The sequence below is a fragment of the Acomys minous genome (assembly GCF_964271855.1).
Source record: "Acomys minous genome assembly, chromosome: 18".
In the NCBI taxonomy this organism is placed as follows: Eukaryota; Metazoa; Chordata; class Mammalia; order Rodentia; family Muridae; genus Acomys; species Acomys minous.
In genome coordinates, this window is record NC_140501.1 from 68,203,919 (window position 1) to 68,222,678 (window position 18,760).

At 46.9% G+C, this 18,760-nt stretch overlaps 1 protein-coding gene and 1 long non-coding RNA gene across 3 annotated transcripts in view; both read right to left on the reverse strand.

Annotated features, from left to right (window-relative positions):
• Positions 1-4,323: 4,323 nt before the first annotated feature.
• RNASE10 (ribonuclease A family member 10 (inactive)) overlaps positions 4,324-18,760 on the reverse strand; it is a gene marked incomplete at its 5' end in the record, with an annotated part of 82,401 nt that continues 67,964 nt past the window's right edge. The window contains one exon of one of the 2 annotated variants that reach the window (XR_014776404.1): positions 4,324-4,627. Of the gene's footprint in view, positions 4,628-15,757; positions 15,862-18,760 lie in introns of those variants that run through there. The other variant, XR_014776405.1, reaches the window with a different exon arrangement.
• Positions 7,907-8,785, reverse strand: LOC311589225. Its single transcript, XR_014776457.1, has 3 exons — positions 8,526-8,785; positions 8,148-8,218; positions 7,907-8,078 (listed from the first exon to the last, which is right to left on the reverse strand). It is a non-coding gene; the product is annotated as an uncharacterized lncRNA (long non-coding RNA).

The following is an 18,760-nucleotide window of genomic DNA, read 5'->3' on the forward strand; positions in this document are numbered from 1 at the left end:
CTTTGGTTGTTTAGACTTTGGTTTTGTTGTTAAAGTGCTATATGTTCTTGCTATTGGCTTTCAGATTTTTCCTAGTCTATTCACTGTTTACACTGACTGCCCTTTTAAAGTCCTTTTTAAAAATGTACTTTTTAATGTTAGAAATGAAATTTGCAATTCTTCACTCTTAAGACCATCTTCTTTGTTCAGGTGTCCTGTCCCACTCCTTAACCCCACAGTCCACAGAGAGAGATGGGCTGTAAGTCCCTGGCAGCCTGGGCTACATATGGACTTTCCACCCAGCCACAGGGGAAAGTCCACCAGGGGCTTGGAAACTTGTGTGTGGACAGTATGGCTTATTCCATGCACACATCCTTTATGACAGGAACTGTATCCATACTGTCATGTATTTAGCTACCCCTAAGGTAGAGTGCTCTATAACGCATATCCATTACTGGCCCTGTGGACCACATTATTGAGAGAATACCTGTATTGCTCTCTTAATTTTCAGGAAATAAACATTGACTAATGGAGTATGACTGAAATCAGGAAACACAGAACTATTTGACTCAGTTCTCCTGCAATACAGCATTAGTGATAAGCACACAACAGAGATAATGACATTTGGAGTCATGTTGGAAATATAGCTTATTATAGATGCTTTGTCCTTGACCATGGATTTGTATGCTGCTTGTTTTGTTTTTTAATCTTTGTTTTTATTTTTCTTTATGTGAATGCATGTTTTGCCCCCCCCCCTCAGACACACACACATGCATGCAGTTCTCCCAGAGGCCAGAAGAGGGAGTCAGATCCTCTGCTACAGATGATTGTTAGGCACCATGTGGCTTCTCTGAGCAGCAAATGCTCTTAACCTATGAGCCATCACTCCAGCTCCTGCACTTGGCCTTTGTCCTTCCTGTACACGTGCTGTATTTGTTGGGGTGGATCACCCCCAATCAAATTGATAAGTTTCTATAGATTTTTAGGACAGGTCAACGAGGTAGGCATGCTAATTGTCATAGAGTACCAGGCATCTGTGTAGGGCACTGGTGTCCCTGCCGGTCTCCCTGGGTTTAGGATGGTGTGCAAGACAGCATCACTTATTTCCAGTTTTGTAACAGAGATCTCACCTCTCATTTAGGATGACATTGTACATTACTCACATCTGATAAAATTCAGAACTGACTCAACATACCTGGAGGCTAGGGTGGGAAAATGAATCCTTCATGGTGACAAGAAAACCTCTCCAGCTACAGTGCATGGAGCCTGCAGCACTGGCCGCATGTTTCTGGTGCACAGCATGCATGTGTAAGCCTGGAACATAAGAGGAACATGGAAGCTGCTCCTTTGCCATGGCAGATCCAAGAGTATGTTGATGAAGTGTTTCTTCCAGGTGACTGTTTTATAACCTATGGAATGCATCTGACTTCTGAGACTGGATGAAAGTGAGAGTAAAACTGTGAAGGAAATAATCCTGTGGTCCCCAGACAGTTGCTAGAAAACCCTTAGAGGCTCAGCAGCCAGAGAAGTAGGGTAGAGGTCCTGGTTACTCTCTGCCATAGGTCACCTTCTTGTTCTGAGCTCATATAAACACAGAAAGGGGCATCTGTGGAAATGGTAGGACCTACATGAGACTTGGTTTAGGCCGTATGACCAAGTTGCTATTAAATTAAGTGGGTCTCCATGTCCATCTTAGTATCTGGAAAGAGCCTGGAGCAAGCTGTGTCTTACTGACCCATGGCTACTCAGCATAGTGTTTGGCTGTTTTGGTAAATGTGACCAGAAGGGAAGATTAACCAGGCTTTTCTACCAGCACTTGTGTGGGTAGACAAAAATTTCATGTCAGCTTTTCCCAGGCTAAACTTTCCTTGGCACACACTGTGAACTGAGGTCCCTCCTTTTCTTTGCCATATAACTAAATATTCTCAGTCAGGGAAGCTTTGTATCAGCCATTCTCAAGGGCCAGTCTTCGGGTGGCCAAACTGCCTGCTGAATACAGTCATCCAGCCAGCCCTGTAATTGTTGTGGATGATGAAAGGAGTTCCAGAGCTGAGATGTCACTCAATGGGAGAGTAGTTGCCTAGCAATCATATATGGCAATCCTAGACCTTAGGAAGGAAACATTAACAAACAAGTTACATCTTAGGTGTAGCCTACAACAAAAGGAGGATCTCCATAGAGGCTGTTAAGTCCTCCGACCTCTAGTCTCCACAGCTCCCTCCGTTGTCCCCATTAGTTGACAGGTATTTTCACTAAGGTGAGCATTCAATCTTGCATTGAAAAGAATCTGCACATTATCAATAAAACACATACTCTATATATATACATATACATGTATATATATATGATGTGAGTGTATCTGTGTACATAAAGGTACATAAAGGGCTTGTAAAATTTCTTAGTGGAGGTGATGGGCTTATGAGATGGCTCAGCCAGTAAAGACACTTGCTGCCAAGCCCAGAACCCTGAGTTCTTTCCTTGGACCCCACATGCTGGAGTGAACAAACCTACCACAAACGTCCTCTGATCTTCATGTGTGTGTGTGCATGTGCATGTGCATGCATGAACCCACCATAATACTCAACAATGACTCAAGACCATGGTGAAATCAACTGTCAAAGAGGGCTGCAGACTTCTGTCACTAATGCCTTGTGGTACCTTCCTGGTGACAATGAAATGGTGGCTCCTTCATCTATACCCTGAAACCTGGCAGTGTGGCTGTTCTCACAGAGGCATCACCACCGTGGAGAACAGGAAGAGACTACATGCTGCAGTCCCCGCTGTGAGGCAAAGCCACAACTCAAGGAGAGGCAGCACAGAGTAGAGCAAGGTTAGCGGTCAGTACTGTGAGCAAGGACTGCTTTCCTCATGACTGGATTGCGAAGTGACTGGCCAGCTTTTTGCCTCAGCCCTCCCACCCCAGCTCATCCCACTAGGTTTCCTTCTGTTCTCTCATCAACTTGCCTGTGAATGGTTGCAGTGCCCTGAGCTGCTCTCTCCATGACCCAGACAGCACACAGCGCTTGTAGGTTCAGTGGATTCCTGGCGGTCACTGCTGGCAACAGATCAAGCGCATTATGTGCCCAGGTGTTATGGACCCTGACACCCACCCAGGAGCCTGGATGCCACCTAGTTCACTATAGCATTCCTGCCCTTGGTTCCTTGCCCTGTCTGCAGTTCAGTAAAAGTGCTTTGCACCCCTGAGAATTCTGGGTAGCCTCACCTGTGCCCATGCCCCTTGCTTCTCTGGGAACAGCTCCACGGATGGGCAGAGGCTCCTGGTTACACATACCTGAACCAGACTAAGTGGGACCTGAGGTGTGGTTGTCAAGATCTCCTGTAGACTTCCAGCCACTCCCTGCAGCAGAGATTGCTGTTCCTGCAGGAAAGGAGGCACACACTGCCTGGAGTCAGAATGCTGAACCTCAGGTCACTTTTTTCCATAGAGGAGCCTGTCAGGCTATCCTTCCAGTGGTCTCCCTTGGGAAGAGACTTTGAGGGCTGCAGGGAAAGTATCAGAATAAGATCTGCCATGATCTTGGTGCTCAGGTAAAGGACAGTGTGACTTCCTGATGGCCATAGCTGTGTTTATTCTTGGAGTCACTAAGTCTCAGAGCCAAGTCTCTGGCCTACCCTAGAGAAATGCAGGTGAGCTCAGTGGAGATCTTGTCCCTTTCTGAACAGTTAACAAGAGTCATTTTTACTTCACCTGTTCATCCTTCCAACAAAAAGCTGAGAGCCCTGCTATGCGCGATACTAGAAGTTGACAGGTTAGTATTAAAAAAAAATTTTTTAAAGACCAAAAATTAGTCCACACATGGTATGTACTCACTTATAAGCGGATCTTACCCATATAGTACAGGATGCACAGGATAAACACACTATAATTCAGAGACTGAAAGAAGATAAGTAACATCGCTAGTCTGCTTTTATCACAAGAAGATACATCGTTGGTGCAGCAGATAGATATGATTCTATAGAAAGATAAGGTAGGCTAGTCAGATAAGAGACATGCAGAATATGGCATTTTAAAATGTTTTTATTAATTTGAAGATTCACTGACAATGACAGGTTAACTCCTGGCAACACCCAACCTACCTCAAAGAGGATGGTGAGCATCAAAGATCCTCCTTATGGAGATGGCTTCAAATGTGGCAAACAAGCCACTGGGGAAAACGTCCTCGTTTCTACCACAAACAGAATTCTGCCTAAAGAAGGGCAAGCTTGGTTGCAGGCAGAGTTGACGGCCAAACTCTGCCAAGACAGGGTAAGCAAGGCCTCAACAGTTCTGCCTCACAAATATGTCTGCCAGATATATTGAGCCAGAAGGCTGAAGAAGATGCTCCAACATTATAGAGAGTTTTGGGTGACTACTCAGGTAGCAAACTGTTTCTGTCATCTTCTCATTTGGAAAGCTACTAACCTGCACTCCCAGCACATTCAGATAATCAAGTTTATTCCTTCTCAAGTCTCTGATGGAGTTGAAGACCAGGTAGCTTAGTTTTACAATGAAGCTTAGTTGTTTAGAGGTTAAGATGGTTTTAGGTCTAGAGAGATGTTTTAAGTTGATAATGACAAGAGGTGATGGAGATTGATTTACACTCCGAATTTTAGATGCACCATGGTAGGAAAGATGTTTTCTTCAAGGCTGTCAAATACAAATAGGTAAAACACTAAGAATGTAACATTTATATAATTCCTGATTGTTTCTTCGTTCTTCTTGCTATAGGTAGTTTATTATATATGTGTGTAATGATATAAATGAATATGTAAAAAATCAAAAATCAAAAAAAGAAGATAAGTAAGAAGGAGGAGGAACCATGGAAAGATGATTAAGTCTCGTTCATAAGAATAGACAGCAGAGCCGGGCCTGGTGGCGCACACCTTTAATCCTAGCACTCGGGAGGCAGAGGCAGGCAGATCGCTGTGAGTTCGAGGCCAGCCTGGTCTACAAAGTGAGTCCAGGATGGCCAAGGCTACACAGAGAAACCCTGTCTCGAAAAACCAAAAAAAAAAAAAAAAGACTAGACAGCAGAAATATCTAAAGAGAGGGAACAAGGTAGGAAAGAGAGCACAGAGACAGATGAGAGCAGAGATTAGAGCTGCGGTGAACAGGGGTAGAAAGACAGGAGACCTGCAGAGAGAAGAGAGAAACCATTGGCAAGGACATCATTGTGATAAGCTGGAGACCTAAGACAGGGTAGGCCTCTGGGGGGATACGAGGGTGACACCAGCTGAGACTCCTAGTAGCAGAGGCCATGGAGTGTAAAGAGGACACCCTCTAACTAGACAGGACTCCTAGTGGAGGGAGAGGAACACCAACACACCCAGGAGAACTTTGACCCAAAATTTACCTTGCCTACAAGATGTGAAGGGATAAAGACAGAGCAGAGATGCTCTATCCATGCCTGACCCAACCTGAGACACACCCCATGGGAGGGGGGAAGGAGCCACCTCCTCACACTGTTACCAATACTCTGCTATGCTTGTAGACATGAGCCTAGCATTGCTGTCCTCTGAAAGAGCACCTCCAACAGCAGATCCAAACAGATGTTGAGACTCATAGCCAAACACTGGGTGGAACATAAGGAGTCTTCTGGAAAAGTCAGGGATGAATACAAGGACCAGGAAGTGACAGGAGCTCTGCAAGAACCCAACAGAGCCAACTAAGCAGGACACAGAGGGGCTTGCAGAGACTGAAGCACCAACAGAGGACCATGCATAGACTGGACCAAGGCCCCCTACACAGATGTAGCAGATGGGCAGCTCAGGCTTCCTGAGGGTCCTCAAGTAAGGGAGCTGAGGCTGCCTCTGACATAGACTCAGTTGTTTACTTTTTGAACACTCTGGCATGGTGGGGCTTCCTCACCAGGCTACATGGAAAGAGGATGTGCTCAGCCCTGGTGAGACTTCATGAGCTGGGGTGAGTGATGAGAGGGTGGGGTTCCCTTTTCGTGAGGAATAGCTGAGGGGTGGTGAGGGAAGAGGATGGGAGTGTGGGACTCGGAGGACAAGAGGTGGGCGGCTACAACCATGATGTAAAATAAATTAATTGATGGATTAGTTAATTAAAAAAAGAGGGCTGGAGAGATGGCTCCGAGGTTAAGAGCACTGGCTGTACTTCCAGAGGTCCTGAGTTCAATTCCCAGGAACCACAGGGTGAGGCACAACCATCTATAATAAGATCTGGGGCCCTCTTCTGGTCTCCTGACTCACATCAGGCAGAATACTATATAAATAATAAATAAATAAATATTTTTTTAAAAAAGTGATCAGTTCAAAAAGGAAGCTGGCACAGTTCCCTCCCTCCCTCCCTCCCTCCCTCCACTGAAGTTTATAACAATGAGAGCCCCAGAAAGGAATGCTGGCTTTAATCCCAGCACTCTGGAGGCAGAGGCGGGTGAATCTCTGCAAGTTCAAGGCTATCCTGGTTTACATATAAAGTAAAACAACACACACACACACACATTCACACACACACACACACACACACACACACACACACACACACATACACACACAGACACACACAGCCAAGGGAATGTGGCCAGAGTTCTGTCTCAGGGGCAGAAGTACGAAAGAACAAGAAGGCAAGGTCAGGAATAGTTCACTGAACTGCTTGCCCCCCTCCAAGCCCTCATCCCCCCCACACATATCCTCACCCCCCCCCACACACACACCCTCACCCCGGTTGTCCTGGACTCACTTTGTAGACCAGGCTGGCCTTGAACTCACAGAGATCTGCCTGCTGGGATTAAAGGCGTGCACCACCATGCCCGGCATACTTGTTGAATTTTTATCACTATACATTGTAAGACCCCCAGCACGGTGGTCTTAACGTGGAGACCCCCACCAAGAACCAGCGAGACCAAGGTTTCGGTTGCAACACGCAAGAGGCTTTATTGCAGGGGGGTCGGGTACCCGGGCGTCTCAGTCTCTGGAGAGGCTGGCGCGCCGAGCGAGTCTTTCGGGGGCCTTTTATAGGGATTTTAGTGGGAAGCACAGGTACAGAAGCGAGAAGCATAGTTACAGGGCTCTGATTGGTAAATTTAAATGAGGCGAGGTTATGGCCTGGTCATCAGATGGGCTCTAGGAACAGGGGAGTTTACCCGTTCTCTGGGCCAGGTGGCCGACCATAAATATCTTGTTTGACAAGAACAAACTGTTTCTGTTATCTCGGCATGCTTTTATCTTTTTCCTCTGGGCCCCAGGCCTCATCTTATCCCGGGAACCTATTATTCTAGTCTTGCCTTGCAAGATAGCATTACTGCTGGTATGCTTGCTATGGCGGGTGCACAGGGGAGGGGGTCTTACATTCCCCCCTCTTGTTGTAAATTGAATGAAATCTTTTATTCAATGACCTCTGTTTCTACCTGTTGGAGCTGTTGGTATTGTTGGGTTAGAACCAAGGCCTGTACAACTGATAGGCGGTCTCGGATGAATTGTATCAGTCTGTTAAGGATGCAGGGCCCAAAAAGTAGGAGCAGGATAATAATTAATAAAGGGCCCGTTATGGTAGATATTAAAGTGGTGAACCAAGGAGCCTTATTAAACCAGTTTTCATACCAAGTTCGTCCTGATTTAAATTGCAATTGTCGCTGCTTTAGTCTTTCTCGCAGCTTAGACATACTATCTCTGACTACTCCTGTATGGTCAGCATAAAAACAACATTCTTCCTTGAGGGCTGCACAGAGCCCACCCTCTTTCAGGAACAAGATATCTAACCCTCTACGATTTTGGAGCACTACCTCAGAAAGGGAGGTCAGGGACTGTTCTAATGCACTAATGGATTTTTTTAATGCTTGAAGGTCTGCGTTCATGGCCTGCTGTAACTGCTGAAAATGAGCAACCTGAGTGAGAGCAGTAGTCCCTGTTCCGATCCCTGCCGCAACCCCCCCCAACTGTTAATCTTTTTAATAGCAGTGCCAGAGTGATGGATATTGGCCCTTGGCCGCCTTGACGTGAGCAGCGTGGATCCAGGTGGCAATTCCGTCAACCTTGAGAGCCGTCGGGGTAGTCAGGAGTACGGCGTAGGGTCCCTTCCAGCGGGGTTCGAGGTTCTTGGTCCGGTGACGTCGGACCCAGACGTAGTCTCCAACCTGGAATGGGTGAGGGGCCAGGGGCTTGTCAAGCTGGTCTTTATAAGCGTGAGCTAGGGGTTTCCATACCTCATTTTGCACCTCTTGGAGGGCTCTTAGGTGTGCCTGGAGGGAAGGCCTGGTGGCGAAGGAGCCGATATCTGGGTCAAGGAAGTGAACAATAGGAACATGTGAACCATAGACAATCTCAAAAGGAGTAAGCCCATGTGGGCCGGGGGTGTTCCTAACCCTGTATAGGGCCAGGGGTAGCAGGGCCACCCAGTCCTTAGTGCCAGCTGCAAGCATCAATTTGGTTAAAGTCTCCTTAATAGACCTGTTTATGCATTCTACCTGTCCTGAACTCTGGGGTCTGTATGAACAATGCAATTTCCAATTAATCCCCAATAGTTTGGCCACCTGCTGGCTTACCTGGGAGACGAAGGCTGGTCCGTTGTCGGACCCGATTACCTGTGGCATCCCGTAGCGAGGGAAAATATCATCTAAAAGCTTCTTGGAAACCACCTTGGCCGTCTCATGTTTGGTGGGGAAGGCTTCAGTCCATCCTGAAAAAGTATCTACGAAGACCAGCAGGTACCGGTACCCGTATATACCTGGTTTGACTTCCGTGAAGTCAATTTCCCAATGGGTCCCTGGCCGGTGTCCTCGGACCCTAGTTCCTGACAGGTTCAAGGACCTGTTATTATTGACCAACGCGCAGGGCCGGCAATTGTCAGCGGCTCTCTGGAGGGCCTCCTCTTTTCTTAAGAGGTAAAAGTCCGTCTTTTTTTTCTCGAGGAGGGTCTTTATTTTCTGAGCACTTAAATGAGTGAGCTTATGGAAGTAGTCAATCAAATAATTAGTCTCTTTTGAGGGGATGACTACCTTGTCTTGATACCGCCAATGGTTGGGGCTTTCAGGGAGAGCGCCCATCTTGTGAAGTCTCTGTATGTCGTCGTTGGTGAATTTTTAACTCCGGTCCTGCTGTCCTGGCGCTCCGGTGTCCTCTTGTAAGGAGAGTGCCTCGAGAGTGTCGAGGGGTCTTGTAGCGGCTTGGCGGGCTGTCTCGTCAGCCAGCCGATTACCTCGAGCCTCAGGGGAGTCCCCTTTCTGGTGGCCCGGGCAATGGATGATGCTGAGCTGCTGGGGTAAAAAGAGGGCCTTCAGGAGGGCCAGGATTTCAGTCTTATTCTTAATTTCTTTACCTTCTGAGGTGAGGAGTCCTCGGCACCGATAGATTTTCCATGTACGTGGGCCGTGGCGAAGGCATACCGGCTGTCTGTATATACTGTTAGCTTTTTTCTTTTGCCAGTTCCAGGGAGACTGACAAGGAGTCAGTATGCCTTGGTCCAGGAGTCTCCGAATATGAGGCCGTATCCCCAGGTAGGCTTTCTGGGACATAGGGTACTGCCGAATAGAGACTGGAGTGGCAGAAGCCTTCAGGTGTACTAATATGGGGGGCTGTTGGTGAGCTAGGCCCATTTCCCCAGTTTCGGCCCATGAAGATGGGTAAAGGGCGTGCCAGTCTGGGCTAGGGGTATCGTTCCCAGGGGGGTCAGTCTCATACAATCTGTATTCGTCTTCTAGATTTAATACTAAAGTCTGAATAGGCCGCCCTTGTGGTCCTGTCACACAAGTGTGCCCTTTTTCGAAGTGAATTTGGGCCTTGAGTTTGGTTAACAAGTCCCTTCCCAGGAGGGGATATGGGCAGTCCGGGATGTGAAGGAAAGAATGTGAGACCTTACCGGTTGCAAGATGTACTTTCCTCTCGGTGGTCCAGCGGTAAGGCTTCCCGCCAGTCGCTCCTTGCACCCAGGCAGTCTTTGTTGTCAGGGGCCCCGGTGCGGTGGTGAGGACGGAGTGCTGAGCTCCCGTATCCACCAAGAAGGTGACGGGTTGCCCCCCCACATTTAGAGTTAGCCGGGGTTCAGGGGGAGGCTCCTGACCCTGACTTCTTCAGTCTTCTAGGTTGAGGAGAGACGCGGAGGGGGGGGTTCTACGGGGCCCTTTGGGACGCCTGGGACAGTCCCGTACCCAGGGGCCTCTTTCCTTACAATAGGCACATTGGTCCTTATCCACAGGGGTTTTTCTCCGTTCTCCCTGGCCCTGACTATCCTGGCGCCCTGAAACTACGGTGGCCAACAGTCTACTCATTTCCCTATGTCTCTTCTTATCTCTAGCATTTTCCCTTTCTTCCGCTTCTTTTCTCAATCTTTCTTCCTTTTTTTCGGACTCTTTCCTAAGCCTTTCTTCTTTTTCTTCCGGCATCTTTCTCTTATTATAAACTTTCTCTGACTCCTTTAAAAGATCCTGAACTGTGCTTTCCTTGAGTTCTTCCAATCTCTCTAACTTGCGTCTGCTATCTGGGGCAGATTGCCAGACAAAGGACATGGCCAGGGTGGTGGCCTGGAGAGGGTCCTCAGGGTCATATGGAGTGTAAACCCTGTAAGCCTCTTTCAGACGTTCAAGAAAAGCTGACGGCGTCTCATCTGCTTTCTGAGTAACCATCTTAACCTGGGCCAAATCGGTGGGCCGCCTGGCGGCTTTTTGGAGACCCGCTATGAGCAGCTGGCGATAAAGACATAGGTGGGCCCTACCTTCCTCAGTGTTGAAGTCCCAGTCCGGTCGTTCCAAGGGGAAAGCATGGTTGATTTCATTTGGCAGCTGGGTAGGCCGCCCATTAGCTCCTGGGATGCTCTTACATGCTTCCAGAAGGACGCGCTGCTTTTCTTCGGAGGTGAGGAGTGTCTGTAGGAGCTGTTGGCAGTCGTCCCAGGTGGGTTGATGAGTAACTAAAATAGACTCAATAAGGGAAGTTAGCCGGGAGGGATCCTTAGAAAAAGGAGGGTTATTATTTTTTCAGTTATAAAGATCTGAGGCGGAAAACGGCCAATATTGCATCTGGCCACTCATGCCAGCCCGAAGGGGGAAGGCCTGAGAGGTCTGGGGTGGAACTTCACGCCGGCTGTGGAGTCGGCCGGCCATTGGTGAGGCCTCGGGCACTGCGGCGGGAGCAATATCTTCAGGGCGGGGCACGGGTCCAGAGCGCTCAGGTGGCGGCGGCGCAATATCCTCAGGTGGCCCCGGCAAGGGAGGAGCCGAGGGAGTCTGGGGTCCGGCCGGTGAGGCTGGGCCTGGGGCCGCTGGGGCCCGATAAGGGGGTGGTTCTTCGGTTAGGAGGTCAAGGAGGGGCCCCTCATCCGGCGGCAAGACCTTAGGGGGGGCGGACAACGGCGGGATAGAGACCGGTCCCAGAGGGGGCCGCCGGAGTAGGGGCCAGGGGAGGTGCTAAGGCGGGCATGGTAAGAGAGGTGGGGATAGGAGGGGGCTGAATGAGGAAAGGTCGGACCCATGGAGGGGGGTCACGAACGAGAGATTCCCAAGTCATTATGTAGGGGACCTGGTCCGGATGACCATGTGGTCCAGGGTCCATAATTTTGGACTTGATCTGTAAAATGAGAGAAAGGTTAAAAGTGCCATCTCGTGGCCACCCGGTGTTAAACGTGGGCCATTCGGCGGAACAAAAAGTCTCCCATTTGCCCTTGCGGACTTCTACTGACAGATTGTGTGCAATGACACGGACCTCTTTGAAATGCTGTAAGGTAAGGATTAGCGGGGTGACAAGAGTCTGACCCATGGTACCAAAAATATAAAACGAAAGACAACAGAGGAAAACTAGACACAAAAGACCAAAAACAGCCTGCGCGGGACGCTTGCGCCAAAGCGAAAACAAAACAGAGGTTGGAGACGCAGGGGGTCCGGATTCCTCATCTCCCAGATGAGGCGAATAGCCTCTCAGATGGGCCGGGGCCCCAAATAACCCTGGGGTAGACAGGGTTCTGGTGGGACGGAGAGTCCCTACGGAACCCCACTGGGACGTCTCCCGGGGGCACAAGGAAGAAGTCCGAGTTCATCAACTCCTTCTAGTCCTTGCCAGATTCAGAGAGTCTGCACAGACACCGAGACACGTAACGATTAACAGAGAGACGAAATGACAACAACGACTAAGCCGGCCGGCACAAAGGCTTACCTCCCGAATTTGGGTCGGTGGTCCCTGGGCGGGGGTCTCTATCATGGTGGGACCTCCAAATGTAAGACCCCCAGCACGGTGGTCTTAACGTGGAGACCCCCACCAAGAACCAGTGAGACCAAGGTTTCGGTTGCAACACGCAAGAGGCTTTATTGCAGGGGGTCGGGTACCCGGGCGTCTCAGTCTCTGGAGAGGCTGGCGCACCGAGCGAGTCTTTCCGGGGCCTTTTATAGGGATTTTAGCGGGAAGCGCGGGTACAGAAGCGAGAAGTATAGTTACAGGGCTCTGATTGGTAAATTTAAATGAGGCGAGGTTATGGCCTGGTCATCAGATGGGCTCTAGGAACAGGGGAGTTTACCCGTTCTCTGGGCCAGGTGGCCGACCATAAATATCTTGTTTGACAAGGACAAACTGTTTCTGTTATCTCGGCATGCTTTTATCTTTTTCCTCTGGGCCCCAGGCCTCATCTTATCTCGGGAACCTATTATTCTAGTCTTGCCTTGCAAGATAGCGTTACTGCTGCTATGCTTGCTATGGCGGGTGCACAGGGGAGGGGGTCTTACAACATCATCTCAAAAGTCTTAGGAACAGACTTCCAACAAGTGAGGTATTAGTAGATTTAGTGTCCATTTCTTTGAAAATACAAAATTGTACTTGGACTATTTGACATACTTATTGTAAGCGATCACCAAAGATTAAAGAGTGGGGATGGGTATTGGTGGTGCAACTGGGCTCAAACAAAAGAAGAGATTCTACAGAGACCCTTGCATCCTTACCTTTAGCTGTCAATGTCTGAGTTAATAGGTCCCAAGAAATTGGAATTCCCACAGAAGTCTCATGCTGGAAGGAAGAAAAGTCTGGGGTCCTGATGCTACCTCAAGGGAAAATTTGTCTTGAGAAAGAAATTTCACACTGTCCTGGTGATTCACACCATGTCGGGTCCCAGCCCATGGGAAAAATCCAATCAGGGTTCACCTGAAAGAGGGAGTGGGGATTGAAAGTAGGATACAGAGACACGAGAAATAAGGAATCAAGTCAGGAAATTTCTGATCAAGATTCACTTTAATGCCCGACTAGTAAGAATATATAGAGAGCAAGGTCAATGGGCTCTATTTAATCCCACTCACCCTAGTTCCCGGGCAGGAATACAATAGCCTGAATTGCTCCCTGTAGAACTTCCTAGTTCTCTGAGTAGTTCCCTGTAAGAAATTCCTTGATCCTCTGGGTGGTTCCAAGTTGGGACTTCCCTACTTCTTTCAAAGGTAAATAGTCCAAGGATAGCCTAGAACACAAGACCTCATGAGCAACTCAAAGGTCACAGCATGCAGCCTAAGCACAGGATTTCTGACATGGCAGAATTTGGCATGGCTCCCCACAACACCACACCGCAGAAACATAAGACCCAACACCATGGTGGTGGTCGGGAACACATCATTACCAAGACTGCTGGGTTACGCCTATCTTTTGCTTTTCTGTTTAACCCTAAACCTCATGTCACAATTCTGAAGATGGGCATGGAAGGCTACCCTATGTCTTTGTTTGTTTGTCTCCTCAGTGTGGCTACAATGCACCAATCATTCTGCTTTTCACTAGTATTGTCTGTTTAATTGGCTTTTTGGGTTTTTTGTTTGTTTTGTTTTTTTCAAGACAGGGTCTCTCTGTGTTAGCCTTGGCTATTCTGGACTCACTTTGTAGACCAGGCTGGCCTCGAACTCACAGCAATCCGCCTGTCTCTACCTCCCAAGTGCTGGAATTAAAGGCATGCTCCACCATGCCCGGCGTTAAAGATTTATTTATTTTATTTATTGCATATGAGTGCTTTATCTGCAGAAGAGAGTTATCAAATTACATTATAGATGGTTGTGAGCCACCATGTGGTTGCTGGGAATTGAACTCAGGACCTCTGGAAGAACAGGTGGCGCTCTTAACCACTGAGCCATCTCTCCAGCCCTCTGTTTAATTGGCAAAGCCTAGTTTAGGATGGCTGCTGGAGTCCAGGCTCTAATCCAGATTACTCTCTCAACAGCTTAGTCACTGAGGAGGCCTACTGTGTCCGCAGTCTAAGACCTGTACCTGGTTCCTTCTTATTGCCTCAGCCTTCACTAAGCTGTTGGGAACAGTCACTCTACAAGTGAGGCACAAAAACAGGAACAACATCCATTTATCTAAAAATAAATCACAGTTAGAAATTCCTCCAATATCTTAGTTTAGAACAGATTTTGGTAAATATGCCCCTGATTGAACTTTCAATAACCTATTAAAAATGAAGTGGGCATGCTGCCACTGGGACACAGACCTGTCCTCCCAGACACCTCTTCTGTCATATCAAGCGCATCCTTAGAGCACAGAGATACTGGGAATATGAAAAGCCCAAGTATTTTATGTAAACGACTGATGCTTTGGTACCACATGCCAATGGCACCCCCTAGCGTTCTCCTGCACTGACCTTATTGCTGCTCTTCCACACAGCGTTTCACAGTTTGCTTTTGTCTTCAGGCGCTACACTTCTCACCGGAGAGAGATGACCTTCCTCTTACTTTCCTTTTCCTTTCGAAGTTCTCCCTTTTTTGTGTTCTTAGTGACCATCCCATTGTAGAAGGCCTCTTTCTGTTTTCATATTTGCTATACAGGTTATTGAACCAATACTGATAAAAGCTTTAGCTTTATCTAAATTATTTTTAAAAAATTTAAAAATTAAAAAAAAAGTCACAGAGATCCACCAGTCTCTGCCTCTGGAGTGCTGGGATTAAAGGTGTGCACCACCACGCCTGTCTAAAATTTCTTTTTTTAAGCTATTTTTTAAATTTTTAAATATTTATTTATTTATTATGTATATAGTATTCTGCCTACGTGTACTGCATGCCAGAAGAGGGTACCAAATCTCATTGTGGATGATTGTGAGCCACCATGTGGTTGCTGGGAATTGAACTCATGACCTCTGGAAGAGCAGTCAGTGCTCTTAACTGCTGAGCCATCTCTCCAGCCCCTAAAATATTTCTTTATTGACTATTCTTAAACATTGAGTTCTTTATCTCAAATATATGAGACATGTTTATATCTCTCTCTTTTAAAAAAAATATTTTAAGACAGGCTCTCACTATGCAGCTAAGACTGGCCTGGAACTTGCCAGGCTTGCCTCAGACCTACCACAATCATCTTGCCTCAGCCTCCCCAACGGACATGAGATTATAGATATAATCCACCAAAAAGACCTATCTTTAATTTTATTATTTAATTACATTAATGAATTTATTGAGACATAGTCTCATGTAACCAAGTTGGCTTCAAACTCACTCTATAACTAAAGATAGGCATCAATTTCTGATTCTCTTGCTCCTGCCGCCTGAGAGTTAGGATTACAAGCATGTGCCACCACGCCCAGTTTTATACAGTGCTGGGACTCGAACCCGGAGTTCTGTGCATGCCAATCTAAGTACTCTACCAACTGATGTCCATCCTTAGCTGGTAAGAGATATATCCAAAGGACTGGAAGAAATACTTGGATAAACTGTATTGTCCCAGTGTCAACCTTGTTTCTTGTTTGATTAGGAAGTGACTATGAATATCTTTAAACAAAAATGGGGAAGAAGCCTGTACTTGCAGTTTTGTTTATTTGCTATAATAATTAAAATAACACCAAAAGACTCACTGCGTACTAACAGCAAAATTATTGGTGCTGTGGCTGTCATATCCTTCAGTGGACTGAGACCTGATAAAACTGTAAGTGAAATCGTTGTTGCTCAAAGGGATTAGATTGCCGGATCCTTTTCCTTTATCCTGAAAGCAGAGGTTTAAGTTTGGTCCATTATCATCATGGTGGGGAACGAGGAACCAAGGAGAATACTGGAGAAGTAGCTGAGAGCTCTGCATCTGGGTCTGCAGGCGACAGGATGGGTAAGCCACTGGCCCTGGCTTGCCATGCGAAACCTCAAAGCTCAACCCCAGTAACACACAACCTCATCTAACCTTTCTCAAATAGTGCCACTCCTTGAGTGGCTCAAATATATATCTTTAGTTGGGCTGGTGGTGCACACCTTTAATCCTAGTACTCGGGAGGCAGAGGCAGGTAGATCGCTATGAGTTCAAGGCCAGCCTGGTACAAAGCAAATCTAGGATAGTCTAGGCTACACAGAGAAACCCTCTTTCACAAAAAAAACCTTGTATATATATATATATAATATATAATATATATATTAAATATATATTAAATGTATTTACCTTTATGTGTATTGGTGTTTTGCCTGCATGTCTGTCTATGTGCGAGTGTCAGATCTTGAAGTAACAAACAATTACAAGGTGCCGTGTGGGGCGCCGAGCCATTTCTCCAGCTCCTATGGAGGCCATTCCTTTTTTTTTTTTTTTTTTTTTTTTTTTTTTTGGTTTTTTGAGACAGGGTTTCTCTGAGTAGCCTTGGCTGTCCTGGACTCACTTTGTAGACCAGGCTGGCCTCGAACTCACAGCGATCCTCCTGCCTCTGCCTCCCGAGTGCTGGGATTAAAGGCGTGTGCCACCACGCCCGGCTGTGGGGGCCATTCTTATTCAGACTGCCACAGTAGCTCTGCAATGCTCACTTCCCAACCAGCTTGATTACTAAGGAGAAAGGACTACGGTCTCAGGCTGAAAGCTGACATTTTAGGGGTGAAAAAAATCTATCCCTCAGATTTGGGTGTGGGATTGTGTTACTTGATCTGTTCCTCAAACCCAAAGGAAGGAATTAATCCTTGGAGGAAATAAAATGGAAGGTGTTGCAAAATTCAGCATCTTTCACTCAGCTAGCCTCCTCTGGTTACACCCAGGATCTCAGGAAGTGACTGACTGGCAGCATCTGTGCGTTGGATGCTGAGCCAGGAAAGCAGGATGATGACTGTGTCGCCCAACTGCAGAAACAGGAACCTGCCTCCTGAGAACAGCCTGGGGCATCTTTGGGCACAAGAAACTACTTCTATTGGGAAGGGAGAAAAAAGATTGGCTCACAAAGAAAATGTAAAGATAAAAATAAGTGAGAAGATTGAAAAAGAGAAAACGTAATACAAAGTCTCCGAACAGCAAATAAAAAGCCCAGGACTTGAGGACTTTATAGGATAACATTTAAGCAAGAATGAATTCCAGTTATTCTCAAACTTTTCCAAGAGAATAGGAGGAGGAGCAGAGGGATGAGGAGGAGGAGGGGGAGAAGGGGGAGGGGGAGGGGGAGGAGGAGGAGGAGGAACACAAATTCATTTATGTTCGGTCAACATTATTCTACTGTCAAAGCCAAACAAGGGCACTATAAGAAAATAAAGTGATGTGCTAGTATACCTGGTAAATGTGTATATAAAAACATTCAACAAAACCACCTAAGAACTGAATTAAACAGCATATTAAATGGAGTGGGTGCCATGATCAAGTTGGATTTTCTTTGACGGAATAGTTACTCTTCTCCTCCAAATGGCTAAATATGTAAAAAGAATCAGCTTAAGGAAAGGATGGCTGGGGCTGGAGAGATGGCTCAGTGGTTAAGAGCACTGCCTGCTCTTCCAAAGGACCAGGGTTCAATTCCCAGCACCCACGTGGCAGCTCACAACTGTCTGTAACTCCAAGATCTGACACCCTCACACCAACACACATAAATTAAAATTAAATAAAAATTTTTTTAAAAAAGGAAGGAATGGCTTATTTTCCCTTGTGGTGTGGGGCCATTATAGTCCACCGTGACGGGAAAGTATGGTGGTCGATTGCTCTACAGTGGCAGAGACATGCAACAGGAGCTCCTAACCACCTCCCATCTTGAGAGAGCAGAAAACAACATCTAGAAGCAGAGGCAGGCGGATCGCTGTGAGTTCGAGGCCAGCCTGCTCTACAAAGCAAGTCTGGGACAGCCAGGGATACAACAGGGAAACCCTGTCTTGAAAAAAACAAACACAAACAAGACAAGAACAGACTCGGTCTTGTCCTTATTTCTCCACTTGTTCTAATTAGGTCACACCTTTTAAAAGTTCTACAACCGCCAAAATGGTGCCAACTGTCTGGAGAGCAGGTGTTCAAATACATGAGCCTGTGAAGGCATTTTAAACCTACATTGCAGCATTGCACGCTGGTCTCCATAGACCCACAGCTGTATCATAATGCACCATTCACTCAGCCCATCTTCTGGAGTCTCCATGGCTTTATAGTCCCAATACTTCCCCCTAAGTCAAAGTCCAAAGTATTTTCTAACAACGGAAGCACTCTGTTTTCTTAATTTTTAAAAATTATGTTATGTGTTTCAGTGTTTTGATTACATGTATGTCTGTCTGTGCCCTGAGTTGCTTCTGGTCCCTGTCCTCAGACGACAACAGGTAGCAAACATTCTATGATGGAGCCACATCTCTTGGAAAATAAGAAAGGAGCTGTAAGGAATTATCAACTGTACTTATCTTTGTAAAGACTTTTGTCTGAGCTCCATCGAGGAGTGGAGCTTAACTCTCACACACACGGACAAAGGGAGAGCGTCTGCCTATGAACTGAATAAAGGCTTTTATCTCAATATGCTCTTTGCCTGGATCTCCTCATTCACAGCACCGTGCATTGTGCTAAACACAAAGCACACGAAAGGTGAACTATACACCAACATAACATTGGGAAGATGTACTGCGTTAAAGTCTGACAGGACTGTAAGTTGTTTGTCCCAGCATCGCCAGCCCTAGAAACCCCCACA